This window comes from Lotus japonicus, chromosome 2 (assembly GCF_012489685.1).
Source record: "Lotus japonicus ecotype B-129 chromosome 2, LjGifu_v1.2".
Taxonomy (NCBI): domain Eukaryota; kingdom Viridiplantae; phylum Streptophyta; class Magnoliopsida; order Fabales; family Fabaceae; genus Lotus; species Lotus japonicus.
In genome coordinates, this window is record NC_080042.1 from 86279361 (window position 1) to 86289112 (window position 9752).

The window sequence follows — 9752 nt, forward strand, 5'->3', positions numbered from 1 at the left end:
TGAATGATAGGTTATTTAACAAAACAATTATAATTAATGAATCATTTAGGCAACCCCTATTTCAATAAATTTCACAAATTAGCTCACGAATAAGTAAATATACAATAAATGCTTAATTATGTTGTTAACCAAATTTAACCATATCTGAAACCCATTATTGGTGTGTGAATAAGTGTATATCCTATAAGGAGAGACAATTAACTAGTTGTTATATGATTGCTTTCAATAATTTAATGAGTCCAATGTCTTGTCTGTACATTATTGTCAATTTGTCATTTCAAATACATTTTAGTAGGAAACTGATATGAATGAAAGCATAGCATTGACATCTAATTGTATTCGGGCCAGTAATGTTGGAGTAACTAATAACCTAAATCAATTTTTGTTTGTTCAAAAAAAAATTATCAATTTCTGTTGTTTCTTTCGAGTTTTTTCTTTGTTCAGATTATTTATCTGTCTTCTTCACAGAACCAATTGAAACATTGGTCACGGAGCAATGAACCCATAGATCACTGAACTTTGATAAACTGCTACGTACGGAAATGCTAATCTTCTTCGGAACAAAAATATGATTTCAGTTTTTTTTATTGAAGGTTCATAATTCATTCAATAAAAAGTTACCTGAAGACACTTACAACAGATGTTCATACATCGAATGAAAGAATTGGACCTTAGCCCAAAACAACTTACAAGATAGTTCAATAACAATTAAGTCAATGACTACTTAGTATATCTAAACAACGTTAGAACTAAGTGAGATTTCAGTAAAACTACTTGCAAGACACACCAAAGGAAAACACACCAAAGGAAAGAGGCCCGAAACACAAGCCCAACAGGACATGGATCAGCCAAACCTAAACCTTTGGGTTCTCCAAACCCTATCCAACCTCAGGACTGGGCGGCAGAACGGTGGCGAGGGGAACGACAGCGGCTCCAAAACAAAGCTTCAAGGACCTGGTCAGCTTCATACAAAGGCGAAAAAAGATCTTGCAAATACGAAACGCTTCTTCTTAACCTTGGCGGCTCTGCCTTCTGCAGAATCACAAATCTGCTTCAAGGTTTTCAACAACAGAGGTGCAAAAGCACCATGGCAGAAGCAGGGGAGAAAGCTGAGACTTTTGAGGAAACGTCGTAGTTGGTGACCCAACCAACCTGTACCGCCGTCACAAAGAGGAGCAGGAGAGGTTGAGACTTGGGTTGCGGAGGCACATCACAGGGAACAGATGGATCTTCACCAGAGTCATCACTTCTTCTGGATCTAGAAGTTCAAAACAAGATCTGAAGCCAAGCTCGCGGTTGCAGATGGAAGCGCCGGAAGTGGCCAAGATGGAGGTATGGGCGGAGGGTGGAGGAGGGCGGAGGCAAAGGCCAAGGAAGAGGAACGGAACCAGAACTAAAACAAGAAAAATCTCACTTATTTGGGTAAATAAACCACCAAAAGTGTGACAAAACTCACCTATTGTGAGAGAAAACCCAACTAATGTGCGAAGAAAACCTAACAATAGTAGGTAAAGGAAAGAAGGAAGACAATCCCCCAAGGGGAAGGAGCCCCCAAGGGGAAAAGCTGCAGATTGTAAAGAAACCCTAGCGGAGCAGTTTTTTAGATTGGACTAAAAAACATGATTTTAGTGTTATGTATTATGTTATTATTTAAATAATAGGAAACAATCTTTCCACGCCTGACCCATTTTCACTCACACCTATATTTTTTTTTAAAGGCAAATAATATGTGTATTTATATATAAGACAGCAAACGGCATCAGGGATGCCAAGCCCATTACATGATGAGTGAGAGATATAATGGTTAATGTAATATAAAAAGAAAAGATATATAAATTTTTTTTTGAAAATAAGATAAGAGAAAATATGAGAAAAACTAAAAAAAAACAAACTTTATTAAAGACACTCACACTCCTAACCTTTTTTTTTTTTGAAAGTTCACTCCTAACTTCAAAGTGATTGGTTTAATTTTTCTAATTTTTCAAATGACAACATATGTTTTGATAAATGAGATAAATACGTCTAGTATTTTGTTAATGGACCAATCATATTAAAGTATTTTAGAAGTGTACGTTTACAGGATTGTGTTGTTAATATATATATATATATATATATATATATATATATATATTTGAATTCATCAAGTGTGAATGTATTGAAATTATTTCAACAATATAATAACTAGGGTTGGTTTGGAAATCCAATAACTAGTGTTGTAGGTTTGGAAATCCAATTAATTTTCATGGTTGGAGCAAAAGTGGCTTGAGAAAACTACTACTAGCTAGCTAGTACCTCATATATGAGAAAAAAAATATTTAACTATTCTTTAGATGTAATTTTTGCTGTTTTTAAATCCTAACATGACAGGTAGTTTTAAAATTTTGGAAGTATCTATCAAATTAACGAATTATATTTTTATCACACATCTTCACAACTTACATTTTTAGAGAGATCAGAAGAGAAAGAAATTAGTGATATTATATATAGGCTTAAATAAGTTTTTGGTCCCTAACCATTACTAAATGCTTGGTTTTCGTCCCTCGCCGGAGCAAAGGTGGGTTTTAGTCCCTAACCTTTGTCAAAAGGTTTGGTTTTAGTCCCTCCGAAGCTCTGGGTCAACGCCGGAGCTCCGATGGCCCATGTGGCATTGCCACGTGGGATTTATGAGGCCAGGTGGATTTTTTTTTCATTTTTCATATAAATTATAAAAAAAAATTAACCTATGTAATTAAAACCTAATTTACTAATTTAATCCCTCACCTAATTATTAATTATAAATCTCTTCATCTCCAAATCTTTCATCAAAACCCCAGATTTTCTTCTTCATCCATCTCTTCCTTCTTTTCTTCATCTTTCCTTTCACATACTTACACAAATCCACTCACCTAATTATTAACATCTGAATTGAACACAGATTGAAGAAGAAACATTGAACTGAACAAGCAACAAGAAGCTTGTTCGAATTTACCCAGAAAATCTCCAAATTTCTGTTGTGTTTGCCTACCCAGAAATTCGAACAAGGAATGTCTACCCAGATTGAAGAAGAAATGAAGAAGAAACACTGAATCAAACCCAGAATCTAAGCAAGCATAACCTTGGTGTAAATCTGTCACCCCCAAAAACCAGATTAGGGAGAAATGGGTAAGAAAGGTAGATCTGTGATTTGTCTCTTCCCCAAACCCCATGCCTCGATTTGTCTCCTTTTCTCATCACCTCAGCAGATCTGCGAGCCTAAGGAGCCCTACCACATCGTCGCACCATCACCACCATGTGGTCTCACCATGGATTTCATCTCCCTCAAAATTGTGCGGCGAAGGAACAAATCTGGGGCTTGGTTGCTACAGTTCGCCACCATCGCAATCACCTCTTTCTCCTTCGATCTGCAGTTTTCCACTCTATTATCTTCTCTTTTTCTTATGTTGTGGTGAGTTACTTCAAAGGATTTGGGTGGGGATTTTTGGGTTTGTTGGGATGAGGGTTGGTTTATGGGTGGTGGCTTAATTGTAGAGGGATTAATCATCCAAGGGTATTGAAATGATTAAGTGAAAACGAAGCTTCAGAAAATTTGGTTGGTGGTTTCAGTTTCATGGGGAGAAGAAGATGTTGGTGGTTTCATACTGAACGATGATGAAGCTTTAGAATATTAAGATAACGAATAAAAAAACCCTTGGATGATTAGTTAATATCTGTTTTATAATTTAAGATATAGTTAATATCTATTTTATAATTTATATGAAAAATGAAAAAAAAAAATCCACCTGGCCTCATTAATCCCACGTGGCAAGGCCACATGGGCCACCGGAGCTCCGGCGTTGACCCAGAGCTCCGGAGGGACTAAAACCAAACCTTTTGACAAATGTTAGGGACTAAAACCCACCTTTACTCCGGCGAGGGACGAAAACCAAGCATTTGGTAAAGGTTAGGGACCAAAAACTTATTTAAGCCTTATATATAATATGACGAAAACATAAAAGAGAGACTCAAAGAAAACTAGATGACAATAAATTGTAAAAGTAGGTAAAGTATGAGTATCGCACTACGAATGGATCGCAAACCCAATATACTGCATTAGGTTGCTTGATGTGTAATGTTGCTGATTTGAAGTGGTTCAATTGCTGAGGAGCTGCTGTGCAGGGGTAGGCTATTTCTTTGCCAGGGAGCCGGTGGTATTTATTGATGCTTTGTGCTATTTCTGCTTTTTGGAGTAGTTAATTGAGGACAATTGATGGTGGGGAAATCCTCTGATATTTGTTACGCTTTGCTGTGCTGTGTGTTCTATTTTGATGGTGTATTCCAAGGTTGGAGGAGTAGCTGATCTTTGCTGGGAGTATTGCATATCCTACATGGTTCTTTGTACGTGGAATTTATTTAGAAGACAAACTCTGATGGAACTAATTAAACAGTCTTGGAATGGTGTAGGGGTAGGAAATTGCCATGTACTTGTAATCATCTTAGTGTTTTTTCTTTTACTCCTCGGAAGGGTTCTTCTTGATCTTAGTTAGAGGTACTCTTTTTCCTTCACTAGGTTTTATCAAGGGGGTTTTTCCTAGTAAGGTTTTAATGAGTTCTTTCTTTGATCTTCCTTCCTTGGAGGGGGCGGGTTAACTAAATGGTTTTCTACCGTTTTTCTTCCGGTTGGCTTTTGTCATTTTTTGTGTATACTTTATGTTCTGTCTCTCTTTGTATTGGGTTGAAGTACTCATTGTACTTCGCTTCAATATATTTGTTCTGTTGCTTATAAAAAAAGGTAAAGTATGAGTATATTATAACTAATTAATAACTAGTAAGGAGTAAGAGGGTGAAATTTTGATTGGAAAACATAACAAAGAGTCGTATAGTATTGGTATGCTATGAATCTATGATACATTTATACCATCATTTTATTTACATTTTTGTTTTCTATCCATAACTCTCTTCACATCAGTCAATTATGATCATACATCTCATATTATTCATTCACCTTCTTTGCAATATCCCAGCCAAATCACGTTTCCCCTGTTTGCATTGACTATAAAGCGGCCTCATCTGCATTCACCCATCTTGTTAAATTGCACTGCAACCTCACACTTAAGTTGGGAATACTTAAGTTACATCGAGCCTTAATTACCATATTTTTATTATTATTGTTACTGGATTATTTGTCTCCATGTGATGCACGAAGTTATTTAATGACTAAAAAATAATGTATATTATAATATTATAATTGTAAAACGATTTCATAGAAATCTCAACAATGTAGTTATTAAGGAATGCATGTATTTATTCAGTCTAAAATTTATTTTCTTTAAATTATATAATAGGCTTTTGTGATAATTAATATATACTTTTTTTATACATGTTCTTTATTTTTTTAAAAATATAATTATATAATAAGTTATTTCACTCAGTTTTGTTTGCATTTTCTTGCACATAAACTAATTCATCCTTTAGAGTTATACACATACAAAATTTGGTACCCTTAAAGATTAGTCAATGTTACCGGTGATGGATACCATAATTTGCATACAAAACAATATTAGTGTGTGAAATTGTAATTTTATAAAATATAAGTATACATTTTATTCTATCTTATAGATGTTTCTCACAATTTTTTATATTCAAAATAATATTTATAATTTCACTTACTTATTTTTCATTGCAGTCTTCCTAATTATCAAAAGAAAATGTTAATTTTTTTATAGATCCATAGGAAGATTTCTAGAAAAAAAAAATCATTGGAGGGTATAACACTGCTCATGTTTAAAAACATGCTAATTTTTAGAAGAATACTTGTTGTGTAAATAAAAAATAAGAGTGAATATCAAAACTTATCTTCATTAGTATTTTATAAATAAAATAAGAAAAGTATTTAAATATATATATATAATATCAAGTAAGAGCATTGTTTATTGTGAGAGATGAGAGCATTAAATCGTGACTGTTTGATTTAACATGAGTGGTTGAGATTAAATGCTAATTATTGATCATGTGACTTTTTAAAAAAATCATGTGATATTGACAATTCATGTTAGATCAAATTGTTAAGATTCAATGCTTTCATCTCTCATAATAAACATTGTTCTCACTTGATACGCTTCATATATATATATATATATATATATATATATATATATATATATATATATATATCACAAGAAAGAAGTTGAATCCATTTATTTTGTCTTTTCACAAATGTTGCTACTTGTTCGAGATTCGACTACGTGTCCTTCTCAATAAATGTCTTTTTGAAGATTAAAGCTTCTATTCTAATTTTTATGAGGATCTAGCTTTTTTTTGCAATATAGAGTTATAGAACAAGATATGGTATGTTAACTTTTTGTTTTAATAATGAAATTTTAAAAATTAATATTATTAAAACAAAAATTATTGCTCATCACTTTCAAGTTTCAACACCACGAGCAGGGTTGTCCAAAAAATTACTACCGACTGAAACCTTACATACTCACGCCATAAAATAGTCACTAGAGAAACTGAATCTGAACAATCCGTAGCCATTAATCAGTCGGTGGCGGGTGTTGGTGTTTTTATGTTTTTCACCCGACAAAATCAATTGTTTTGACTTGAGTTCGACTGAAACTAACCAATTAACATCTCTTCTCTCAAACACATCTATATGGTTCACAATTTCACATTACCCCATACCAACTTTGTTGTCTGACTTGTCTCCTCCTTCAAACTTTTCTCTTCTCTTTAACAATCATAAATCTAAATGAATCCTTGAAGGCTAGTGATGTTTTGTCTACGAGTTCCTTCATTCATCATATGAGTGAGATATATCTAAATAGAGTTCCATTCTATGTCATTGTCCTGCACCGTTAAGGTGGAGCCAACTTCGTAGTGCATCTTCTTCTTTATTTTGTGAAATTTGTATGGATTAACAACCCGTATGAACCCACCCGATAAAATCGTGATCCGTGCAAATCAAATTCGAACAATCTATAGCCACTAGTCGGTCGGTGACGGGTCTAATATTTTAATATTTTCCATTTAATAAAATTGACTATTTTAACCCGAGTCCGACCAAAACCGACCGATGGACAACACTAAACACTAACTCAAATAGAAGGGAACAAAAGGTCCACTTGCACTGTGCAAATAGTAATTGGGAGATCCTGAGATCTATTAGATTTATAATCGATTGACTTTCTATGTTCTTATCTTTAGCTCACTTTGGGTTATTTTTAGCTTAGTGGAGCTTACTCTTCTATTTTTTAATGAAAAGTGCAATGAGACAAAACTCAACCATTTTCAAGGATTTTTCAACTAATAATATAGTTTGACAAAACAATTTTGTCTACGAATACGTGTCAGTGACTCGTGAAGCAAGTGATGAACTAATTTTGTATCATTAGATATAGTATAATTAAAATTAAATATGAATATTGATTTGCATGATAAATGAATCGTTACTTTTTATATTTTATTCAAGTTTACTCCTTAAAGTATCTGGTCTAAAGTTCGATTCTTGAGCGATGCGCATGGAAAATATATTGGGAGGTATCTATTCACTAATGTGTTCTTTAAGTTTTAAAAGAATTAATCTCATAATTGTCGGCTATGAGAATATATATCTTGGGGGAAAATATTTTAAGTTTGAGTTCAAAAAGCATCGTCGACATGAAGTCTCCTTATTTTTGCCTAATAATCGGTGACATCAAGTTGCATATGATATTATAAGATGTGAACTCGTGGGGGCGCATAGTTGAGCATTTCCATAAATTGTTTATCAAGTGTAATTTGAGAATATCATGTTAATCGAAGATAATTTTGAATACCACATATCACATAAAACTTTAACGTACATTCACAGTAACTACGCACAGTGGCGGATCCAGGACCCCGAGGTCAGGGGTTCAAAATTTTCAAATGAGCACTTTGATAAAAATTAAAAATAAAAACAGACCATAATTAGAATTCTTAATATATCTCATGAATTAGGGAAATCAATTTAGGGAAATCAAGTTTCACACAACAACCAGAATTAGGGGAAAAAATAGACATATCCAGCTCTGTTTTTTGGTAAGCCAATGATATAATAAAAAGGCACAAGGGGTGTCATCCTAAAGATTACAAGTAAGCAACAAAAAAAAAAGAAGACAGGAGAGGTACAAAGCAGCAAGGCTCCAAACATACAACAAAGGAAAATAGCTAAAACTGCAATTACAGAGTTGATATACATTTTTTTGGTAAACCAAAAGATTGTATTAATAGGAGGCACAAGGGGTGCCCCAACCCTTAATACAAGAAAAGAATAAGCAATGGAAAAAAACAGAAAATAAAAGAATGGAACAAAACACTAAGAAGGTACAGTCTTAATAAAACTAAGAATGGAACAAAGCACTAAGTTGATATACATGAGTCTTAAGCCTTTTCCTTTGAAGTCAATCAAACTATCAAAGCCAAATCACCACTCAAGTAGAAACCCAATCCAACGTCCCCTACTGTCTTAATAAAACCAACCAGCCAAGGACCCCAAACAATCATCAAACATACAAATAATAGCCAAAGACACCTCCCAGTTAGCCATCTCCTGCACTTAAAATTGCAGCAGAACCTAGCAAGTTGCTTGAATGCACATGTGTCTTCCACAGATCCATTTCTGTACAAGACCCCAAAACCAAATCAATTGAACTCCACATTCAATCAATCATTCAATCAAATACAATCAAACACTATCATTCTATGATTTCTATCAATCTAAACCATCCAAACGAGCATTGCATAAAAACAAAACTATAAACCTATTTCTGATTTCTGTAGAAAAACATCAAAACCAACTCAATGAAACTCCACATCCAACATCACATATATTCACATTCATACCAAAAATAAATCAGAAAGAAAGAAACCTTGAGAGTTGAGTGTAGATTCCCAACGCAGAGCAGTGACCCTCTCGTGAGATACGGAGATAGAGAGGCGTGCGGCTGGACTGGTGGACGGTGGTGGCGTGGCGTGGTGTGGTGATGAGCAGGTGGCCGGTGGTGAGCCGTGCTTGTGCTGTGTGCTTGATGAGTGATGACGGTCAAACCTAGTGAGAGACTGAGAGTGAGAGAAAGAGGTTGAGGGCATGATCACCTAGTGAGAAACTCGTGAGATGAGAATGAGTGAGTCTGTGAGTGTGTGAGAGAGGTGTCAATGGGTCTGTGGGTGCAAATTAAAAATCTCAGGGGTTCAAAAAAAAAACTATATAGGAGGGTAAGTAGAATTTTTTTCTTTTTCAGGGGTTCATCTGAACCCACTCACTTAGCTGTAGGTCCGCCCCTGACAACGCAGACTTACATTTTAGTGCATACACAAAATACAAATACACATTTTTTGGAAGGCCAAAAAGAAATGCATAGAGATGGAGGAAGTATAATCCAAAATTCAAATACCATATCACCATATTTTCTGGGCATGTGTTATATAGCAATATTATTATCTATAGATTTCCAAAGGAGGTATGACCAGCATAGAGAGGTAGAGTACAAGATCAACACTGGTCACGCTGCCTTCTATTCACACTTGCCCAATGGCCAGCCTTAAACATCCCACTTAATGAGTTTACTTGCATTCTTGCATAGTTATTGAACAGAGTCTAGCAATAGAGGGGTTATAGATTCCTATCCATCATTTAATTTTCTCATGTTTCATTTTGTGTTTATATGCCTTTTAATTTCATATGTATGTATTAAATAAATATGATAAAAACCTATAAATATTTATGATAGTGGAAAATGCTATAGTGCACGAGACAGACCTGTCGTGTACTG

At 34.5% G+C, this 9752-nt stretch overlaps 1 long non-coding RNA gene across 1 annotated transcript; it reads right to left on the reverse strand.

Annotated features, from left to right (window-relative positions):
* Positions 1-8130: 8130 nt before the first annotated feature.
* LOC130735797 (uncharacterized) lies at positions 8131-9338 on the reverse strand. The gene is made up of 2 exons (XR_009018566.1): positions 8850-9338; positions 8131-8599 (listed from the first exon to the last, which is right to left on the reverse strand). It is a non-coding gene; the product is annotated as an uncharacterized LOC130735797 (long non-coding RNA).
* Positions 9339-9752: the final 414 nt, after the last annotated feature.